Source organism: Idiotropiscis lumnitzeri, chromosome 5 (genome assembly GCF_059441095.1).
Source record: "Idiotropiscis lumnitzeri isolate Australia: NSW breed Sydney's pygmy pipehorse chromosome 5, RoL_Ilum_1.0, whole genome shotgun sequence".
NCBI classification, from domain to species: domain Eukaryota; kingdom Metazoa; phylum Chordata; class Actinopteri; order Syngnathiformes; family Syngnathidae; genus Idiotropiscis; species Idiotropiscis lumnitzeri.
Window position 1 is genome coordinate 4,995,197 of NC_142395.1, and position 20,852 is coordinate 5,016,048.

General features: G+C 42.5%; 18 non-coding genes across 18 annotated transcripts; all 18 read left to right on the plus strand.

Annotated features, from left to right (window-relative positions):
- Positions 1–922: 922 nt before the first annotated feature.
- On the plus strand, positions 923–1,041 carry LOC148336251 (5S ribosomal RNA). The gene has a single exon (XR_015843669.1). It is a non-coding gene; the product is annotated as a 5S ribosomal RNA (ribosomal RNA).
- A 1,009-nt stretch (positions 1,042–2,050) lies between these two features.
- On the plus strand, positions 2,051–2,169 carry LOC148336252 (5S ribosomal RNA). Its single transcript, XR_015843670.1, has one exon. It is a non-coding gene; the product is annotated as a 5S ribosomal RNA (ribosomal RNA).
- A 1,009-nt stretch (positions 2,170–3,178) lies between these two features.
- On the plus strand, positions 3,179–3,297 carry LOC148336253 (5S ribosomal RNA). Its single transcript, XR_015843671.1, has one exon. It is a non-coding gene; the product is annotated as a 5S ribosomal RNA (ribosomal RNA).
- A 1,009-nt stretch (positions 3,298–4,306) lies between these two features.
- Positions 4,307–4,425, plus strand: LOC148336254 (5S ribosomal RNA). Its single transcript, XR_015843672.1, has one exon. It is a non-coding gene; the product is annotated as a 5S ribosomal RNA (ribosomal RNA).
- Positions 4,426–5,434: 1,009 nt separating this feature from the next.
- On the plus strand, positions 5,435–5,553 carry LOC148336255 (5S ribosomal RNA). Its single transcript, XR_015843673.1, has one exon. It is a non-coding gene; the product is annotated as a 5S ribosomal RNA (ribosomal RNA).
- A 1,009-nt stretch (positions 5,554–6,562) lies between these two features.
- Positions 6,563–6,681, plus strand: LOC148336256 (5S ribosomal RNA). Its single transcript, XR_015843674.1, has one exon. It is a non-coding gene; the product is annotated as a 5S ribosomal RNA (ribosomal RNA).
- Positions 6,682–7,690: 1,009 nt separating this feature from the next.
- LOC148336257 (5S ribosomal RNA) lies at positions 7,691–7,809 on the plus strand. Its single transcript, XR_015843675.1, has one exon. It is a non-coding gene; the product is annotated as a 5S ribosomal RNA (ribosomal RNA).
- A 1,009-nt stretch (positions 7,810–8,818) lies between these two features.
- On the plus strand, positions 8,819–8,937 carry LOC148336258 (5S ribosomal RNA). The gene has a single exon (XR_015843676.1). It is a non-coding gene; the product is annotated as a 5S ribosomal RNA (ribosomal RNA).
- A 1,009-nt stretch (positions 8,938–9,946) lies between these two features.
- On the plus strand, positions 9,947–10,065 carry LOC148336259 (5S ribosomal RNA). Its single transcript, XR_015843678.1, has one exon. It is a non-coding gene; the product is annotated as a 5S ribosomal RNA (ribosomal RNA).
- Positions 10,066–11,074: 1,009 nt separating this feature from the next.
- Positions 11,075–11,193, plus strand: LOC148336260 (5S ribosomal RNA). The gene has a single exon (XR_015843679.1). It is a non-coding gene; the product is annotated as a 5S ribosomal RNA (ribosomal RNA).
- Positions 11,194–12,202: 1,009 nt separating this feature from the next.
- Positions 12,203–12,321, plus strand: LOC148336261 (5S ribosomal RNA). Its single transcript, XR_015843680.1, has one exon. It is a non-coding gene; the product is annotated as a 5S ribosomal RNA (ribosomal RNA).
- Positions 12,322–13,330: 1,009 nt separating this feature from the next.
- On the plus strand, positions 13,331–13,449 carry LOC148336262 (5S ribosomal RNA). Its single transcript, XR_015843681.1, has one exon. It is a non-coding gene; the product is annotated as a 5S ribosomal RNA (ribosomal RNA).
- A 1,009-nt stretch (positions 13,450–14,458) lies between these two features.
- On the plus strand, positions 14,459–14,577 carry LOC148336263 (5S ribosomal RNA). The gene has a single exon (XR_015843682.1). It is a non-coding gene; the product is annotated as a 5S ribosomal RNA (ribosomal RNA).
- Positions 14,578–15,586: 1,009 nt separating this feature from the next.
- Positions 15,587–15,705, plus strand: LOC148336264 (5S ribosomal RNA). The gene has a single exon (XR_015843683.1). It is a non-coding gene; the product is annotated as a 5S ribosomal RNA (ribosomal RNA).
- Positions 15,706–16,714: 1,009 nt separating this feature from the next.
- Positions 16,715–16,833, plus strand: LOC148336265 (5S ribosomal RNA). Its single transcript, XR_015843684.1, has one exon. It is a non-coding gene; the product is annotated as a 5S ribosomal RNA (ribosomal RNA).
- A 1,009-nt stretch (positions 16,834–17,842) lies between these two features.
- Positions 17,843–17,961, plus strand: LOC148336266 (5S ribosomal RNA). The gene has a single exon (XR_015843685.1). It is a non-coding gene; the product is annotated as a 5S ribosomal RNA (ribosomal RNA).
- Positions 17,962–18,970: 1,009 nt separating this feature from the next.
- On the plus strand, positions 18,971–19,089 carry LOC148336267 (5S ribosomal RNA). The gene has a single exon (XR_015843686.1). It is a non-coding gene; the product is annotated as a 5S ribosomal RNA (ribosomal RNA).
- A 1,009-nt stretch (positions 19,090–20,098) lies between these two features.
- Positions 20,099–20,217, plus strand: LOC148336268 (5S ribosomal RNA). The gene has a single exon (XR_015843687.1). It is a non-coding gene; the product is annotated as a 5S ribosomal RNA (ribosomal RNA).
- The last annotated feature ends 635 nt before the right edge of the window (positions 20,218–20,852 follow it).

The window sequence follows — 20,852 nt, forward strand, 5'->3', positions numbered from 1 at the left end:
TCGCCTGACAGGCTGAGAGCACAAAATGCCAACATTCAGCGTCCTCTGCCTTTGGGTGTTGCTACAGTCTCGCCGTGGACGACTCGCAAATGCGTGTGGCAATTTGCAAATGCGTGTCTGGAGACTTGACTGTGGCTCCGGAGCCACACATTGACCAAAAGGGTACCCTCGGAGTCTACAGGTGTAGCAGACATATGACCCGATGCAGTCCGGTTGGGTTGGTGCAGTGAGTGTTTACTAAATAAAAAGTTAATGAATCAATTTTAAAAAATGGTGTTTACTGAATGCAATAAAGGGAAGTATAGTTAATGTGGCAATTAGCAGGTGTGGAGAAGCTTCATTCATTTTTTTTAGCTTCACTGGTTATATCATTGGTTCTTATTTTATTAGTTCCACTTTATTCTTCCATTTATTCCAATTTAATTTAAATAATGTCAAATAAATGGTACATGACCATGGGTGGATATCAGTGAACGCCCCCCCAAGTTATTGGTGTATATATTGGTGGTACGGGGCTGGTATAATATTAGTGCCCCCATGTGGTCCGAATGTGTAGCTACGGAGCCACACACGTCTCCTGACACGCATTTGCAAATCAGCACACGCATTTGCGAGTCGTCCGCGGCAGGACTGTAGCAAACGTCACCTGTAAGAACACAGCCAATCAAAAGGTCCCGTTTTTACAGGTCGCCCATCTACGGATTTTTGTCCGCATTTAACCATGTGTATGTGCCAACAAATCATTGTACACATTTGCTGATATTTGTCATATATCTGTGACTTCAATCATGCATTGTAGATTGTTGTGACACATTTGTGACTGTGGTTATAGTTTCAGATTCTTGTTACGTATTTTTGGATTGAAGTATTTGCCACAATAAAGACCACATGTATAAAATGCAAAATGTTGGAGGGAATTCTCGCTTACGGCCATACTACCCTGAGAACGCCCGATCTCGTCCGATCTCGGAAGCTAAGCAGGGTCGGGCCTGGTTAGTACTTGGATGGGAGACCGCCTGGGAATACCAGGTGCTGTAAGCTTTTGCACCGCAAAAAATAAATAAATAAAAATAACTTTGACAAATGTAAGCAAGTATGCGAGCTGCTTTTTTATAAATTTCCACATATTCGCCTGACAGGCTGAGAGCACAAAATGCCAACATTCGGCGTCCTCTGCCTTTGGGTGTTGCTACAGTCTCGCCGTGGACGACTCGCAAATGCGTGTGGCAATTTGCAAATGCGTGTCTGGAGACTTGACTGTGGCTCCGGAGCCACACATTGACCAAAAGGGTACCCTCGGAGTCTACAGGTGTAGCAGACATATGACCCGATGCAGTCCGGTTGGGTTGGTGCAGTGAGTGTTTACTAAATAAAAAGTTAATGAATCAATTTTAAAAAATGGTGTTTACTGAATGCAATAAAGGGAAGTATAGTTAATGTGGCAATTAGCAGGTGTGGAGAAGCTTCATTCATTTTTTTTAGCTTCACTGGTTATATCATTGGTTCTTATTTTATTAGTTCCACTTTATTCTTCCATTTATTCCAATTTAATTTAAATAATGTCAAATAAATGGTACATGACCATGGGTGGATAGCAGTGAACGCCCCCCCAAGTTATTGGTGTATATATTGGTGGTACGGGGCTGGTATAATATTAGTGCCCCCATGTGGTCCGAATGTGTAGCTACGGAGCCACACACGTCTCCTGACACGCATTTGCAAATCAGCACACGCATTTGCGAGTCGTCCGCGGCAGGACTGTAGCAAACGTCACCTGTAAGAATACAGCCAATCAAAAGGTCCCGTTTTTACAGGTCGCCCATCTACGGATTTTTGTCCGCATTTAACCAAGTGTATGTGCCAACAAATCATTGTACACATTTGCTGATATTTGTCATATATCTGTGACTTCAATCATGCATTGTAGATTGTTGTGACACATTTGTGACTGTGGTTATAGTTTCAGATTCTTGTTACGTATTTTTGGATTGAAGTATTTGCCACAATAAAGACCACATGTATAAAATGCAAAATTTTGGAGGGAATTCTCGCTTACGGCCATACTACCCTGAGAACGCCCGATCTCGTCCGATCTCGGAAGCTAAGCAGGGTCGGGCCTGGTTAGTACTTGGATGGGAGACCGCCTGGGAATACCAGGTGCTGTAAGCTTTTGCACCGCAAAAAATAAATAAATAAAAATAACTTTGACAAATGTAAGCAAGTATGCGAGCTGCTTTTTTATAAATTTCCACATATTCGCCTGACAGGCTGAGAGCACAAAATGCCAACATTCAGCGTCCTCTGCCTTTGGGTGTTGCTACAGTCTCGCCGTGGACGACTCGCAAATGCGTGTGGCAATTTGCAAATGCGTGTCTGGAGACTTGACTGTGGCTCCGGAGCCACACATTGACCAAAAGGGTACCCTCGGAGTCTACAGGTGTAGCAGACATATGACCCGATGCAGTCCGGTTGGGTTGGTGCAGTGAGTGTTTACTAAATAAAAAGTTAATGAATCAATTTTAAAAAATGGTGTTTACTGAATGCAATAAAGGGAAGTATAGTTAATGTCGCAATTAGCAGGTGTGGAGAAGCTTCATTCATTTTTTTTAGCTTCACTGGTTATATCATTGGTTCTTATTTTATTAGTTCCACTTTATTCTTCCATTTATTCCAATTTAATTTAAATAATGTCAAATAAATGGTACATGACCATGGGTGGATAGCAGTGAACGCCCCCCCAAGTTATTGGTGTATATATTGGTGGTACGGGGCTGGTATAATATTAGTGCCCCCATGTGGTCCGAATGTGTAGCTACGGAGCCACACACGTCTCCTGACACGCATTTGCAAATCAGCACACGCATTTGCGAGTCGTCCGCGGCAGGACTGTAGCAAACGTCACCTGTAAGAACACAGCCAATCAAAAGGTCCCGTTTTTACAGGTCGCCCATCTACGGATTTTTGTCCGCATTTAACCATGTGTATGTGCCAACAAATCATTGTACACATTTGCTGATATTTGTCATATATCTGTGACTTCAATCATGCATTGTAGATTGTTGTGACACATTTGTGACTGTGGTTATAGTTTCAGATTCTAGTTACGTATTTTTGGATTGAAGTATTTGCCACAATAAAGACCACATGTATAAAATGCAAAATTTTGGAGGGAATTCTCGCTTACGGCCATACTACCCTGAGAACGCCCGATCTCGTCCGATCTCGGAAGCTAAGCAGGGTCGGGCCTGGTTAGTACTTGGATGGGAGACCGCCTGGGAATACCAGGTGCTGTAAGCTTTTGCACCGCAAAAAATAAATAAATAAAAATAACTTTGACAAATGTAAGCAAGTATGCGAGCTGCTTTTTTATAAATTTCCACATATTCGCCTGACAGGCTGAGAGCACAAAATGCCAACATTCAGCGTCCTCTGCCTTTGGGTGTTGCTACAGTCTCGCCGTGGACGACTCGCAAATGCGTGTGGCAATTTGCAAATGCGTGTCTGGAGACTTGACTGTGGCTCCGGAGCCACACATTGACCAAAATGGTACCCTCGGAGTCTACAGGTGTAGCAGACATATGACCCGATGCAGTCCGGTTGGGTTGGTGCAGTGAGTGTTTACTAAATAAAAAGTTAATGAATCAATTTTAAAAAATGGTGGTTACTGAATGCAATAAAGGGAAGTATAGTTAATGTCGCAATTAGCAGGTGTGGAGAAGCTTCATTCATTTTTTTTAGCTTCACTGGTTATATCATTGGTTCTTATTTTATTAGTTCCACTTTATTCTTCCATTTATTCCAATTTAATTTAAATAATGTCAAATAAATGGTACATGACCATGGGTGGATAGCAGTGAACGCCCCCCCAAGTTATTGGTGTATATATTGGTGGTACGGGGCTGGTATAATATTAGTGCCCCCATGTGGTCCGAATGTGTAGCTACGGAGCCACACACGTCTCCTGACACGCATTTGCAAATCAGCACACGCATTTGCGAGTCGTCCGCGGCAGGACTGTAGCAAACGTCACCTGTAAGAACACAGCCAATCAAAAGGTCCCGTTTTTACAGGTCGCCCATCTACGGATTTTTGTCCGCATTTAACCATGTGTATGTGCCAACAAATCATTGTACACATTTGCTGATATTTGTCATATATCTGTGACTTCAATCATGCATTGTAGATTGTTGTGACACATATGTGACTGTGGTTATAGTTTCAGATTCTTGTTACGTATTTTTGGATTGAAGTATTTGCCACAATAAAGACCACATGTATAAAATGCAAAATTTTGGAGGGAATTCTCGCTTACGGCCATACTACCCTGAGAACGCCCGATCTCGTCCGATCTCGGAAGCTAAGCAGGGTCGGGCCTGGTTAGTACTTGGATGGGAGACCGCCTGGGAATACCAGGTGCTGTAAGCTTTTGCACCGCAAAAAATAAATAAATAAAAATAACTTTGACAAATGTAAGCAAGTATGCGAGCTGCTTTTTTATAAATTTCCACATATTCGCCTGACAGGCTGAGAGCACAAAATGCCAACATTCAGCGTCCTCTGCCTTTGGGTGTTGCTACAGTCTCGCCGTGGACGACTCGCAAATGCGTGTGGCAATTTGCAAATGCGTGTCTGGAGACTTGACTGTGGCTCCGGAGCCACACATTGACCAAAAGGGTACCCTCGGAGTCTACAGGTGTAGCAGACATATGACCCGATGCAGTCCGGTTGGGTTGGTGCAGTGAGTGTTTACTAAATAAAAAGTTAATGAATCAATTTTAAAAAATGGTGTTTACTGAATGCAATAAAGGGAAGTATAGTTAATGTCGCAATTAGCAGGTGTGGAGAAGCTTCATTCATTTTTTTTAGCTTCACTGGTTATATCATTGGTTCTTATTTTATTAGTTCCACTTTATTCTTCCATTTATTCCAATTTAATTTAAATAATGTCAAATAAATGGTACATGACCATGGGTGGATAGCAGTGAACGCCCCCCCAAGTTATTGGTGTATATATTGGTGGTACGGGGCTGGTATAATATTAGTGCCCCCATGTGGTCCGAATGTGTAGCTACGGAGCCACACACGTCTCCTGACACGCATTTGCAAATCAGCACACGCATTTGCGAGTCGTCCGCGGCAGGACTGTAGCAAACGTCACCTGTAAGAACACAGCCAATCAAAAGGTCCCGTTTTTACAGGTCGCCCATCTACGGATTTTTGTCCGCATTTAACCATGTGTATGTGCCAACAAATCATTGTACACATTTGCTGATATTTGTCATATATCTGTGACTTCAATCATGCATTGTAGATTGTTGTGACACATTTGTGACTGTGGTTATAGTTTCAGATTCTAGTTACGTATTTTTGGATTGAAGTATTTGCCACAATAAAGACCACATGTATAAAATGCAAAATTTTGGAGGGAATTCTCGCTTACGGCCATACTACCCTGAGAACGCCCGATCTCGTCCGATCTCGGAAGCTAAGCAGGGTCGGGCCTGGTTAGTACTTGGATGGGAGACCGCCTGGGAATACCAGGTGCTGTAAGCTTTTGCACCGCAAAAAATAAATAAATAAAAATAACTTTGACAAATGTAAGCAAGTATGCGAGCTGCTTTTTTATAAATTTCCACATATTCGCCTGACAGGCTGAGAGCACAAAATGCCAACATTCAGCGTCCTCTGCCTTTGGGTGTTGCTACAGTCTCGCCGTGGACGACTCGCAAATGCGTGTGGCAATTTGCAAATGCGTGTCTGGAGACTTGACTGTGGCTCCGGAGCCACACATTGACCAAAATGGTACCCTCGGAGTCTACAGGTGTAGCAGACATATGACCCGATGCAGTCCGGTTGGGTTGGTGCAGTGAGTGTTTACTAAATAAAAAGTTAATGAATCAATTTTAAAAAATGGTGTTTACTGAATGCAATAAAGGGAAGTATAGTTAATGTCGCAATTAGCAGGTGTGGAGAAGCTTCATTCATTTTTTTTAGCTTCACTGGTTATATCATTGGTTCTTATTTTATTAGTTCCACTTTATTCTTCCATTTATTCCAATTTAATTTAAATAATGTCAAATAAATGGTACATGACCATGGGTGGATAGCAGTGAACGCCCCCCCAAGTTATTGGTGTATATATTGGTGGTACGGGGCTGGTATAATATTAGTGCCCCCATGTGGTCCGAATGTGTAGCTACGGAGCCACACACGTCTCCTGACACGCATTTGCAAATCAGCACACGCATTTGCGAGTCGTCCGCGGCAGGACTGTAGCAAACGTCACCTGTAAGAACACAGCCAATCAAAAGGTCCCGTTTTTACAGGTCGCCCATCTACGGATTTTTGTCCGCATTTAACCAAGTGTATGTGCCAACAAATCATTGTACACATTTGCTGATATTTGTCATATATCTGTGACTTCAATCATGCATTGTAGATTGTTGTGACACATTTGTGACTGTGGTTATAGTTTCAGATTCTTGTTACGTATTTTTGGATTGAAGTATTTGCCACAATAAAGACCACATGTATAAAATGCAAAATTTTGGAGGGAATTCTCGCTTACGGCCATACTACCCTGAGAACGCCCGATCTCGTCCGATCTCGGAAGCTAAGCAGGGTCGGGCCTGGTTAGTACTTGGATGGGAGACCGCCTGGGAATACCAGGTGCTGTAAGCTTTTGCACCGCAAAAAATAAATAAATAAAAATAACTTTGACAAATGTAAGCAAGTATGCGAGCTGCTTTTTTATAAATTTCCACATATTCGCCTGACAGGCTGAGAGCACAAAATGCCAACATTCAGCGTCCTCTGCCTTTGGGTGTTGCTACAGTCTCGCCGTGGACGACTCGCAAATGCGTGTGGCAATTTGCAAATGCGTGTCTGGAGACTTGACTGTGGCTCCGGAGCCACACATTGACCAAAAGGGTACCCTCGGAGTCTACAGGTGTAGCAGACATATGACCCGATGCAGTCCGGTTGGGTTGGTGCAGTGAGTGTTTACTAAATAAAAAGTTAATGAATCAATTTTAAAAAATGGTGTTTACTGAATGCAATAAAGGGAAGTATAGTTAATGTCGCAATTAGCAGGTGTGGAGAAGCTTCATTCATTTTTTTTAGCTTCACTGGTTATATCATTGGTTCTTATTTTATTAGTTCCACTTTATTCTTCCATTTATTCCAATTTAATTTAAATAATGTCAAATAAATGGTACATGACCATGGGTGGATAGCAGTGAACGCCCCCCCAAGTTATTGGTGTATATATTGGTGGTACGGGGCTGGTATAATATTAGTGCCCCCATGTGGTCCGAATGTGTAGCTACGGAGCCACACACGTCTCCTGACACGCATTTGCAAATCAGCACACGCATTTGCGAGTCGTCCGCGGCAGGACTGTAGCAAACGTCACCTGTAAGAACACAGCCAATCAAAAGGTCCCGTTTTTACAGGTCGCCCATCTACGGATTTTTGTCCGCATTTAACCATGTGTATGTGCCAACAAATCATTGTACACATTTGCTGATATTTGTCATATATCTGTGACTTCAATCATGCATTGTAGATTGTTGTGACACATTTGTGACTGTGGTTATAGTTTCAGATTCTAGTTACGTATTTTTGGATTGAAGTATTTGCCACAATAAAGACCACATGTATAAAATGCAAAATTTTGGAGGGAATTCTCGCTTACGGCCATACTACCCTGAGAACGCCCGATCTCGTCCGATCTCGGAAGCTAAGCAGGGTCGGGCCTGGTTAGTACTTGGATGGGAGACCGCCTGGGAATACCAGGTGCTGTAAGCTTTTGCACCGCAAAAAATAAATAAATAAAAATAACTTTGACAAATGTAAGCAAGTATGCGAGCTGCTTTTTTATAAATTTCCACATATTCGCCTGACAGGCTGAGAGCACAAAATGCCAACATTCAGCGTCCTCTGCCTTTGGGTGTTGCTACAGTCTCGCCGTGGACGACTCGCAAATGCGTGTGGCAATTTGCAAATGCGTGTCTGGAGACTTGACTGTGGCTCCGGAGCCACACATTGACCAAAATGGTACCCTCGGAGTCTACAGGTGTAGCAGACATATGACCCGATGCAGTCCGGTTGGGTTGGTGCAGTGAGTGTTTACTAAATAAAAAGTTAATGAATCAATTTTAAAAAATGGTGGTTACTGAATGCAATAAAGGGAAGTATAGTTAATGTCGCAATTAGCAGGTGTGGAGAAGCTTCATTCATTTTTTTTAGCTTCACTGGTTATATCATTGGTTCTTATTTTATTAGTTCCACTTTATTCTTCCATTTATTCCAATTTAATTTAAATAATGTCAAATAAATGGTACATGACCATGGGTGGATAGCAGTGAACGCCCCCCCAAGTTATTGGTGTATATATTGGTGGTACGGGGCTGGTATAATATTAGTGCCCCCATGTGGTCCGAATGTGTAGCTACGGAGCCACACACGTCTCCTGACACGCATTTGCAAATCAGCACACGCATTTGCGAGTCGTCCGCGGCAGGACTGTAGCAAACGTCACCTGTAAGAACACAGCCAATCAAAAGGTCCCGTTTTTACAGGTCGCCCATCTACGGATTTTTGTCCGCATTTAACCATGTGTATGTGCCAACAAATCATTGTACACATTTGCTGATATTTGTCATATATCTGTGACTTCAATCATGCATTGTAGATTGTTGTGACACATATGTGACTGTGGTTATAGTTTCAGATTCTTGTTACGTATTTTTGGATTGAAGTATTTGCCACAATAAAGACCACATGTATAAAATGCAAAATTTTGGAGGGAATTCTCGCTTACGGCCATACTACCCTGAGAACGCCCGATCTCGTCCGATCTCGGAAGCTAAGCAGGGTCGGGCCTGGTTAGTACTTGGATGGGAGACCGCCTGGGAATACCAGGTGCTGTAAGCTTTTGCACCGCAAAAAATAAATAAATAAAAATAACTTTGACAAATGTAAGCAAGTATGCGAGCTGCTTTTTTATAAATTTCCACATATTCGCCTGACAGGCTGAGAGCACAAAATGCCAACATTCAGCGTCCTCTGCCTTTGGGTGTTGCTACAGTCTCGCCGTGGACGACTCGCAAATGCGTGTGGCAATTTGCAAATGCGTGTCTGGAGACTTGACTGTGGCTCCGGAGCCACACATTGACCAAAAGGGTACCCTCGGAGTCTACAGGTGTAGCAGACATATGACCCGATGCAGTCCGGTTGGGTTGGTGCAGTGAGTGTTTACTAAATAAAAAGTTAATGAATCAATTTTAAAAAATGGTGTTTACTGAATGCAATAAAGGGAAGTATAGTTAATGTCGCAATTAGCAGGTGTGGAGAAGCTTCATTCATTTTTTTTAGCTTCACTGGTTATATCATTGGTTCTTATTTTATTAGTTCCACTTTATTCTTCCATTTATTCCAATTTAATTTAAATAATGTCAAATAAATGGTACATGACCATGGGTGGATAGCAGTGAACGCCCCCCCAAGTTATTGGTGTATATATTGGTGGTACGGGGCTGGTATAATATTAGTGCCCCCATGTGGTCCGAATGTGTAGCTACGGAGCCACACACGTCTCCTGACACGCATTTGCAAATCAGCACACGCATTTGCGAGTCGTCCGCGGCAGGACTGTAGCAAACGTCACCTGTAAGAACACAGCCAATCAAAAGGTCCCGTTTTTACAGGTCGCCCATCTACGGATTTTTGTCCGCATTTAACCATGTGTATGTGCCAACAAATCATTGTACACATTTGCTGATATTTGTCATATATCTGTGACTTCAATCATGCATTGTAGATTGTTGTGACACATTTGTGACTGTGGTTATAGTTTCAGATTCTAGTTACGTATTTTTGGATTGAAGTATTTGCCACAATAAAGACCACATGTATAAAATGCAAAATTTTGGAGGGAATTCTCGCTTACGGCCATACTACCCTGAGAACGCCCGATCTCGTCCGATCTCGGAAGCTAAGCAGGGTCGGGCCTGGTTAGTACTTGGATGGGAGACCGCCTGGGAATACCAGGTGCTGTAAGCTTTTGCACCGCAAAAAATAAATAAATAAAAATAACTTTGACAAATGTAAGCAAGTATGCGAGCTGCTTTTTTATAAATTTCCACATATTCGCCTGACAGGCTGAGAGCACAAAATGCCAACATTCAGCGTCCTCTGCCTTTGGGTGTTGCTACAGTCTCGCCGTGGACGACTCGCAAATGCGTGTGGCAATTTGCAAATGCGTGTCTGGAGACTTGACTGTGGCTCCGGAGCCACACATTGACCAAAATGGTACCCTCGGAGTCTACAGGTGTAGCAGACATATGACCCGATGCAGTCCGGTTGGGTTGGTGCAGTGAGTGTTTACTAAATAAAAAGTTAATGAATCAATTTTAAAAAATGGTGTTTACTGAATGCAATAAAGGGAAGTATAGTTAATGTCGCAATTAGCAGGTGTGGAGAAGCTTCATTCATTTTTTTTAGCTTCACTGGTTATATCATTGGTTCTTATTTTATTAGTTCCACTTTATTCTTCCATTTATTCCAATTTAATTTAAATAATGTCAAATAAATGGTACATGACCATGGGTGGATAGCAGTGAACGCCCCCCCAAGTTATTGGTGTATATATTGGTGGTACGGGGCTGGTATAATATTAGTGCCCCCATGTGGTCCGAATGTGTAGCTACGGAGCCACACACGTCTCCTGACACGCATTTGCAAATCAGCACACGCATTTGCGAGTCGTCCGCGGCAGGACTGTAGCAAACGTCACCTGTAAGAACACAGCCAATCAAAAGGTCCCGTTTTTACAGGTCGCCCATCTACGGATTTTTGTCCGCATTTAACCATGTGTATGTGCCAACAAATCATTGTACACATTTGCTGATATTTGTCATATATCTGTGACTTCAATCATGCATTGTAGATTGTTGTGACACATATGTGACTGTGGTTATAGTTTCAGATTCTTGTTACGTATTTTTGGATTGAAGTATTTGCCACAATAAAGACCACATGTATAAAATGCAAAATTTTGGAGGGAATTCTCGCTTACGGCCATACTACCCTGAGAACGCCCGATCTCGTCCGATCTCGGAAGCTAAGCAGGGTCGGGCCTGGTTAGTACTTGGATGGGAGACCGCCTGGGAATACCAGGTGCTGTAAGCTTTTGCACCGCAAAAAATAAATAAATAAAAATAACTTTGACAAATGTAAGCAAGTATGCGAGCTGCTTTTTTATAAATTTCCACATATTCGCCTGACAGGCTGAGAGCACAAAATGCCAACATTCAGCGTCCTCTGCCTTTGGGTGTTGCTACAGTCTCGCCGTGGACGACTCGCAAATGCGTGTGGCAATTTGCAAATGCGTGTCTGGAGACTTGACTGTGGCTCCGGAGCCACACATTGACCAAAATGGTACCCTCGGAGTCTACAGGTGTAGCAGACATATGACCCGATGCAGTCCGGTTGGGTTGGTGCAGTGAGTGTTTACTAAATAAAAAGTTAATGAATCAATTTTAAAAAATGGTGTTTACTGAATGCAATAAAGGGAAGTATAGTTAATGTCGCAATTAGCAGGTGTGGAGAAGCTTCATTCATTTTTTTTAGCTTCACTGGTTATATCATTGGTTCTTATTTTATTAGTTCCACTTTATTCTTCCATTTATTCCAATTTAATTTAAATAATGTCAAATAAATGGTACATGACCATGGGTGGATAGCAGTGAACGCCCCCCCAAGTTATTGGTGTATATATTGGTGGTACGGGGCTGGTATAATATTAGTGCCCCCATGTGGTCCGAATGTGTAGCTACGGAGCCACACACGTCTCCTGACACGCATTTGCAAATCAGCACACGCATTTGCGAGTCGTCCGCGGCAGGACTGTAGCAAACGTCACCTGTAAGAACACAGCCAATCAAAAGGTCCCGTTTTTACAGGTCGCCCATCTACGGATTTTTGTCCGCATTTAACCATGTGTATGTGCCAACAAATCATTGTACACATTTGCTGATATTTGTCATATATCTGTGACTTCAATCATGCATTGTAGATTGTTGTGACACATATGTGACTGTGGTTATAGTTTCAGATTCTTGTTACGTATTTTTGGATTGAAGTATTTGCCACAATAAAGACCACATGTATAAAATGCAAAATTTTGGAAGGAATTCTCGCTTACGGCCATACTACCCTGAGAACGCCCGATCTCGTCCGATCTCGGAAGCTAAGCAGGGTCGGGCCTGGTTAGTACTTGGATGGGAGACCGCCTGGGAATACCAGGTGCTGTAAGCTTTTGCACCGCAAAAAATAAATAAATAAAAATAACTTTGACAAATGTAAGCAAGTATGCGAGCTGCTTTTTTATAAATTTCCACATATTCGCCTGACAGGCTGAGAGCACAAAATGCCAACATTCAGCGTCCTCTGCCTTTGGGTGTTGCTACAGTCTCGCCGTGGACGACTCGCAAATGCGTGTGGCAATTTGCAAATGCGTGTCTGGAGACTTGACTGTGGCTCCGGAGCCACACATTGACCAAAATGGTACCCTCGGAGTCTACAGGTGTAGCAGACATATGACCCGATGCAGTCCGGTTGGGTTGGTGCAGTGAGTGTTTACTAAATAAAAAGTTAATGAATCAATTTTAAAAAATGGTGGTTACTGAATGCAATAAAGGGAAGTATAGTTAATGTCGCAATTAGCAGGTGTGGAGAAGCTTCATTCATTTTTTTTAGCTTCACTGGTTATATCATTGGTTCTTATTTTATTAGTTCCACTTTATTCTTCCATTTATTCCAATTTAATTTAAATAATGTCAAATAAATGGTACATGACCATGGGTGGATAGCAGTGAACGCCCCCCCAAGTTATTGGTGTATATATTGGTGGTACGGGGCTGGTATAATATTAGTGCCCCCATGTGGTCCGAATGTGTAGCTACGGAGCCACACACGTCTCCTGACACGCATTTGCAAATCAGCACACGCATTTGCGAGTCGTCCGCGGCAGGACTGTAGCAAACGTCACCTGTAAGAACACAGCCAATCAAAAGGTCCCGTTTTTACAGGTCGCCCATCTACGGATTTTTGTCCGCATTTAACCATGTGTATGTGCCAACAAATCATTGTACACATTTGCTGATATTTGTCATATATCTGTGACTTCAATCATGCATTGTAGATTGTTGTGACACATATGTGACTGTGGTTATAGTTTCAGATTCTTGTTACGTATTTTTGGATTGAAGTATTTGCCACAATAAAGACCACATGTATAAAATGCAAAATTTTGGAGGGAATTCTCGCTTACGGCCATACTACCCTGAGAACGCCCGATCTCGTCCGATCTCGGAAGCTAAGCAGGGTCGGGCCTGGTTAGTACTTGGATGGGAGACCGCCTGGGAATACCAGGTGCTGTAAGCTTTTGCACCGCAAAAAATAAATAAATAAAAATAACTTTGACAAATGTAAGCAAGTATGCGAGCTGCTTTTTTATAAATTTCCACATATTCGCCTGACAGGCTGAGAGCACAAAATGCCAACATTCAGCGTCCTCTGCCTTTGGGTGTTGCTACAGTCTCGCCGTGGACGACTCGCAAATGCGTGTGGCAATTTGCAAATGCGTGTCTGGAGACTTGACTGTGGCTCCGGAGCCACACATTGACCAAAAGGGTACCCTCGGAGTCTACAGGTGTAGCAGACATATGACCCGATGCAGTCCGGTTGGGTTGGTGCAGTGAGTGTTTACTAAATAAAAAGTTAATGAATCAATTTTAAAAAATGGTGTTTACTGAATGCAATAAAGGGAAGTATAGTTAATGTCGCAATTAGCAGGTGTGGAGAAGCTTCATTCATTTTTTTTAGCTTCACTGGTTATATCATTGGTTCTTATTTTATTAGTTCCACTTTATTCTTCCATTTATTCCAATTTAATTTAAATAATGTCAAATAAATGGTACATGACCATGGGTGGATAGCAGTGAACGCCCCCCCAAGTTATTGGTGTATATATTGGTGGTACGGGGCTGGTATAATATTAGTGCCCCCATGTGGTCCGAATGTGTAGCTACGGAGCCACACACGTCTCCTGACACGCATTTGCAAATCAGCACACGCATTTGCGAGTCGTCCGCGGCAGGACTGTAGCAAACGTCACCTGTAAGAACACAGCCAATCAAAAGGTCCCGTTTTTACAGGTCGCCCATCTACGGATTTTTGTCCGCATTTAACCATGTGTATGTGCCAACAAATCATTGTACACATTTGCTGATATTTGTCATATATCTGTGACTTCAATCATGCATTGTAGATTGTTGTGACACATATGTGACTGTGGTTATAGTTTCAGATTCTTGTTACGTATTTTTGGATTGAAGTATTTGCCACAATAAAGACCACATGTATAAAATGCAAAATTTTGGAGGGAATTCTCGCTTACGGCCATACTACCCTGAGAACGCCCGATCTCGTCCGATCTCGGAAGCTAAGCAGGGTCGGGCCTGGTTAGTACTTGGATGGGAGACCGCCTGGGAATACCAGGTGCTGTAAGCTTTTGCACCGCAAAAAATAAATAAATAAAAATAACTTTGACAAATGTAAGCAAGTATGCGAGCTGCTTTTTTATAAATTTCCACATATTCGCCTGACAGGCTGAGAGCACAAAATGCCAACATTCCACGTCCTCTGCCTTTGGGTGTTGCTACAGTCTCGCCGTGGACGACTCGCAAATGCGTGTGGCAATTTGCAAATGCGTGTCTGGAGACTTGACTGTGGCTCCGGAGCCACACATTGACCAAAAGGGTACCCTCGGAGTCTACAGGTGTAGCAGACATATGACCCGATGCAGTCCGGTTGGGTTGGTGCAGTGAGTGTTTACTAAATAAAAAGTTAATGAATCAATTTTAAAAAATGGTGTTTACTGAATGCAATAAAGGGAAGTATAGTTAATGTCGCAATTAGCAGGTGTGGAGAAGCTTCATTCATTTTTTTTAGCTTCACTGGTTATATCATTGGTTCTTATTTTATTAGTTCCACTTTATTCTTCCATTTATTCCAATTTAATTTAAATAATGTCAAATAAATGGTACATGACCATGGGTGGATAGCAGTGAACGCCCCCCCAAGTTATTGGTGTATATATTGGTGGTACGGGGCTGGTATAATATTAGTGCCCCCATGTGGTCCGAATGTGTAGCTACGGAGCCACACACGTCTCCTGACACGCATTTGCAAATCAGCACACGCATTTGCGAGTCGTCCGCGGCAGGACTGTAGCAAACGTCACCTGTAAGAACACAGCCAATCAAAAGGTCCCGTTTTTACAGGTCGCCCATCTACGGATTTTTGTCCGCATTTAACCATGTGTATGTGCCAACAAATCATTGTACACATTTGCTGATATTTGTCATATATCTGTGACTTCAATCATGCATTGTAGATTGTTGTGACACATTTGTGACTGTGGTTATAGTTTCAGATTCTAGTTACGTATTTTTGGATTGAAGTATTTGCCACAATAAAGACCACATGTATAAAATGCAAAATTTTGGAGGGAATTCTCGCTTACGGCCATACTACCCTGAGAACGCCCGATCTCGTCCGATCTCGGAAGCTAAGCAGGGTCGGGCCTGGTTAGTACTTGGATGGGAGACCGCCTGGGAATACCAGGTGCTGTAAGCTTTTGCACCGCAAAAAATAAATAAATAAAAATAACTTTGACAAATGTAAGCAAGTATGCGAGCTGCTTTTTTATAAATTTCCACATATTCGCCTGACAGGCTGAGAGCACAAAATGCCAACATTCAGCGTCCTCTGCCTTTGGGTGTTGCTACAGTCTCGCCGTGGACGACTCGCAAATGCGTGTGGCAATTTGCAAATGCGTGTCTGGAGACTTGACTGTGGCTCCGGAGCCACACATTGACCAAAAGGGTACCCTCGGAGTCTACAGGTGTAGCAGACATATGACCCGATGCAGTCCGGTTGGGTTGGTGCAGTGAGTGTTTACTAAATAAAAAGTTAATGAATCAATTTTAAAAAATGGTGTTTACTGAATGCAATAAAGGGAAGTATAGTTAATGTCGCAATTAGCAGGTGTGGAGAAGCTTCATTCATTTTTTTTAGCTTCACTGGTTATATCATTGGTTCTTATTTTATTAGTTCCACTTTATTCTTCCATTTATTCCAATTTAATTTAAATAATGTCAAATAAATGGTACATGACCATGGGTGGATAGCAGTGAACGCCCCCCCAAGTTATTGGTGTATATATTGGTGGTACGGGGCTGGTATAATATTAGTGCCCCCATGTGGTCCGAATGTGTAGCTACGGAGCCACACACGTCTCCTGACACGCATTTGCAAATCAGCACACGCATTTGCGAGTCGTCCGCGGCAGGACTGTAGCAAACGTCACCTGTAAGAACACAGCCAATCAAAAGGTCCCGTTTTTACAGGTCGCCCATCTACGGATTTTTGTCCGCATTTAACCATGTGTATGTGCCAACAAATCATTGTACACATTTGCTGATATTTGTCATATATCTGTGACTTCAATCATGCATTGTAGATTGTTGTGACACATATGTGACTGTGGTTATAGTTTCAGATTCTTGTTACGTATTTTTGGATTGAAGTATTTGCCACAATAAAGACCACATGTATAAAATGCAAAATTTTGGAGGGAATTCTCGCTTACGGCCATACTACCCTGAGAACGCCCGATCTCGTCCGATCTCGGAAGCTAAGCAGGGTCGGGCCTGGTTAGTACTTGGATGGGAGACCGCCTGGGAATACCAGGTGCTGTAAGCTTTTGCACCGCAAAAAATAAATAAATAAAAATAACTTTGACAAATGTAAGCAAGTATGCGAGCTGCTTTTTTATAAATTTCCACATATTCGCCTGACAGGCTGAGAGCACAAAATGCCAACATTCAGCGTCCTCTGCCTTTGGGTGTTGCTACAGTCTCGCCGTGGACGACTCGCAAATGCGTGTGGCAATTTGCAAATGCGTGTCTGGAGACTTGACTGTGGCTCCGGAGCCACACATTGACCAAAAGGGTACCCTCGGAGTCTACAGGTGTAGCAGACATATGACCCGATGCAGTCCGGTTGGGTTGGTGCAGTGAGTGTTTACTAAATAAAAAGTTAATGAATCAATTTTAAAAAATGGTGTTTACTGAATGCAATAAAGGGAAGTATAGTTAATGTCGCAATTAGCAGGTGTGGAGAAGCTTCATTCATTTTTTTTAGCTTCACTGGTTATATCATTGGTTCTTATTTTATTAGTTCCACTTTATTCTTCCATTTATTCCAATTTAATTTAAATAATGTCAAATAAATGGTACATGACCATGGGTGGATAGCAGTGAACGCCCCCCCAAGTTATTGGTGTATATATTGGTGGTACGGGGCTGGTATAATATTAGTGCCCCCATGTGGTCCGAATGTGTAGCTACGGAGCCACACACGTCTCCTGACACGCATTTGCAAATCAGCACACGCATTTGCGAGTCGTCCGCGGCAGGACTGTAGCAAACGTCACCTGTAAGAACACAGCCAATCAAAAGGTCCCGTTTTTACAGGTCGCCCATCTACGGATTTTTGTCCGCATTTAACCATGTGTATGTGCCAACAAATCATTGTACACATTTGCTGATATTTGTCATATATCTGTGACTTCAATCATGCATTGTAGATTGTTGTGACACATTTGTGACTGTGGTTATAGTTTCAGATTCTAGTTACGTATTTTTGGATTGAAGTATTTGCCACAATAAAGACCACATGTATAAAATGCAAAATTTTGGAGGGAATTCTCGCTTACGGCCATACTACCCTGAGAACGCCCGATCTCGTCCGATCTCGGAAGCTAAGCAGGGTCGGGCCTGGTTAGTACTTGGATGGGAGACCGCCTGGGAATACCAGGTGCTGTAAGCTTTTGCACCGCAAAAAATAAATAAATAAAAATAACTTTGACAAATGTAAGCAAGTATGCGAGCTGCTTTTTTATAAATTTCCACATATTCGCCTGACAGGCTGAGAGCACAAAATGCCAACATTCAGCGTCCTCTGCCTTTGGGTGTTGCTACAGTCTCGCCGTGGACGACTCGCAAATGCGTGTGGCAATTTGCAAATGCGTGTCTGGAGACTTGACTGTGGCTCCGGAGCCACACATTGACCAAAATGGTACCCTCGGAGTCTACAGGTGTAGCAGACATATGACCCGATGCAGTCCGGTTGGGTTGGTGCAGTGAGTGTTTACTAAATAAAAAGTTAATGAATCAATTTTAAAAAATGGTGTTTACTGAATGCAATAAAGGGAAGTATAGTTAATGTCGCAATTAGCAGGTGTGGAGAAGCTTCATTCATTTTTTTTAGCTTCACTGGTTATATCATTGGTTCTTATTTTATTAGTTCCACTTTATTCTTCCATTTATTCCAATTTAATTTAAATAATGTCAAATAAATGGTACATGACCATGGGTGGATAGCAGTGAACGCCCCCCCAAGTTATTGGTGTATATATTGGTGGTACGGGGCTGGTATAATATTAGTGCCCCCATGTGGTCCGAATGTGTAGCTACGGAGCCACACACGTCTCCTGACACGCATTTGCAAATCAGCACACGCATTTGCGAGTCGTCCGCGGCAGGACTGTAGCAAACGTCACCTGTAAGAACACAGCCAATCAAAAGGTCCCGTTTTTACAGGTCGCCCATCTACGGATTTTTGTCCGCATTTAACCATGTGTATGTGCCAACAAATCATTGTACACATTTGCTGATATTTGTCATATATCTGTGACTTCAATCATGCATTGTAGATTGTTGTGACACATATGTGACTGTGGTTATAGTTTCAGATTCTTGTTACGTATTTTTGGATTGAAGTATTTGCCACAATAAAGACCACATGTATAAAATGCAAAATTTTGGAGGGAATTCTCGCTTACGGCCATACTACCCTGAGAACGCCCGATCTCGTCCGATCTCGGAAGCTAAGCAGGGTCGGGCCTGGTTAGTACTTGGATGGGAGACCGCCTGGGAATACCAGGTGCTGTAAGCTTTTGCACCGCAAAAAATAAATAAATAAAAATAACTTTGACAAATGTAAGCAAGTATGCGAGCTGCTTTTTTATAAATTTCCACATATTCGCCTGACAGGCTGAGAGCACAAAATGCCAACATTCAGCGTCCTCTGCCTTTGGGTGTTGCTACAGTCTCGCCGTGGACGACTCGCAAATGCGTGTGGCAATTTGCAAATGCGTGTCTGGAGACTTGACTGTGGCTCCGGAGCCACACATTGACCAAAATGGTACCCTCGGAGTCTACAGGTGTAGCAGACATATGACCCGATGCAGTCCGGTTGGGTTGGTGCAGTGAGTGTTTACTAAATAAAAAGTTAATGAATCAATTTTAAAAAATGGTGTTTACTGAATGCAATAAAGGGAAGTATAGTTAATGTCGCAATTAGCAGGTGTGGAGAAGCTTCATTCATTTTTTTTAGCTTCACTGGTTATATCATTGGTTCTTATTTTATTAGTTCCACTTTATTCTTCCATTTATTCCAATTTAATTTAAATAATGTCAAATAAATGGTACATGACCATGGGTGGATAGCAGTGAACGCCCCCCCAAGTTATTGGTGTATATATTGGTGGTACGGGGCTGGTATAATATTAGTGCCCCCATGTGGTCCGAATGTGTAGCTACGGAGCCACACACGTCTCCTGACACGCATTTGCAAATCAGCACACGCATTTGCGAGTCGTCCGCGGCAGGACTGTAGCAAACGTCACCTGTAAGAACACAGCCAATCAAAAGGTCCCGTTTTTACAGGTCGCCCATCTACGGATTTTTGTCCGCATTTAACCATGTGTATGTGCCAACAAATCATTGTACACATTTGCTGATATTTGTCATATATCTGTGACTTCAATCATGCATTGTAGATTGTTGTGACACATATGTGACTGTGGTTATAGTTTCAGATTCTTGTTACGTATTTTTGGATTGAAGTATTTGCCACAATAAAGACCACATGTATAAAATGCAAAATTTTGGAAGGAATTCTCGCTTACGGCCATACTACCCTGAGAACGCCCGATCTCGTCCGATCTCGGAAGCTAAGCAGGGTCGGGCCTGGTTAGTACTTGGATGGGAGACCGCCTGGGAATACCAGGTGCTGTAAGCTTTTGCACCGCAAAAAATAAATAAATAAAAATAACTTTGACAAATGTAAGCAAGTATGCGAGCTGCTTTTTTATAAATTTCCACATATTCGCCTGACAGGCTGAGAGCACAAAATGCCAACATTCAGCGTCCTCTGCCTTTGGGTGTTGCTACAGTCTCGCCGTGGACGACTCGCAAATGCGTGTGGCAATTTGCAAATGCGTGTCTGGAGACTTGACTGTGGCTCCGGAGCCACACATTGACCAAAATGGTACCCTCGGAGTCTACAGGTGTAGCAGACATATGACCCGATGCAGTCCGGTTGGGTTGGTGCAGTGAGTGTTTACTAAATAAAAAGTTAATGAATCAATTTTAAAAAATGGTGGTTACTGAATGCAATAAAGGGAAGTATAGTTAATGTCGCAATTAGCAGGTGTGGAGAAGCTTCATTCATTTTTTTTAGCTTCACTGGTTATATCATTGGTTCTTATTTTATTAGTTCCACTTTATTCTTCCATTTATTCCAATTTAATTTAAATAATGTCAAATAAATGGTACATGACCATGGGTGGATAGCAGTGAACGCCCCCCCAAGTTATTGGTGTATATATTGGTGGTACGGGGCTGGTATAATATTAGTGCCCCCATGTGGTCCGA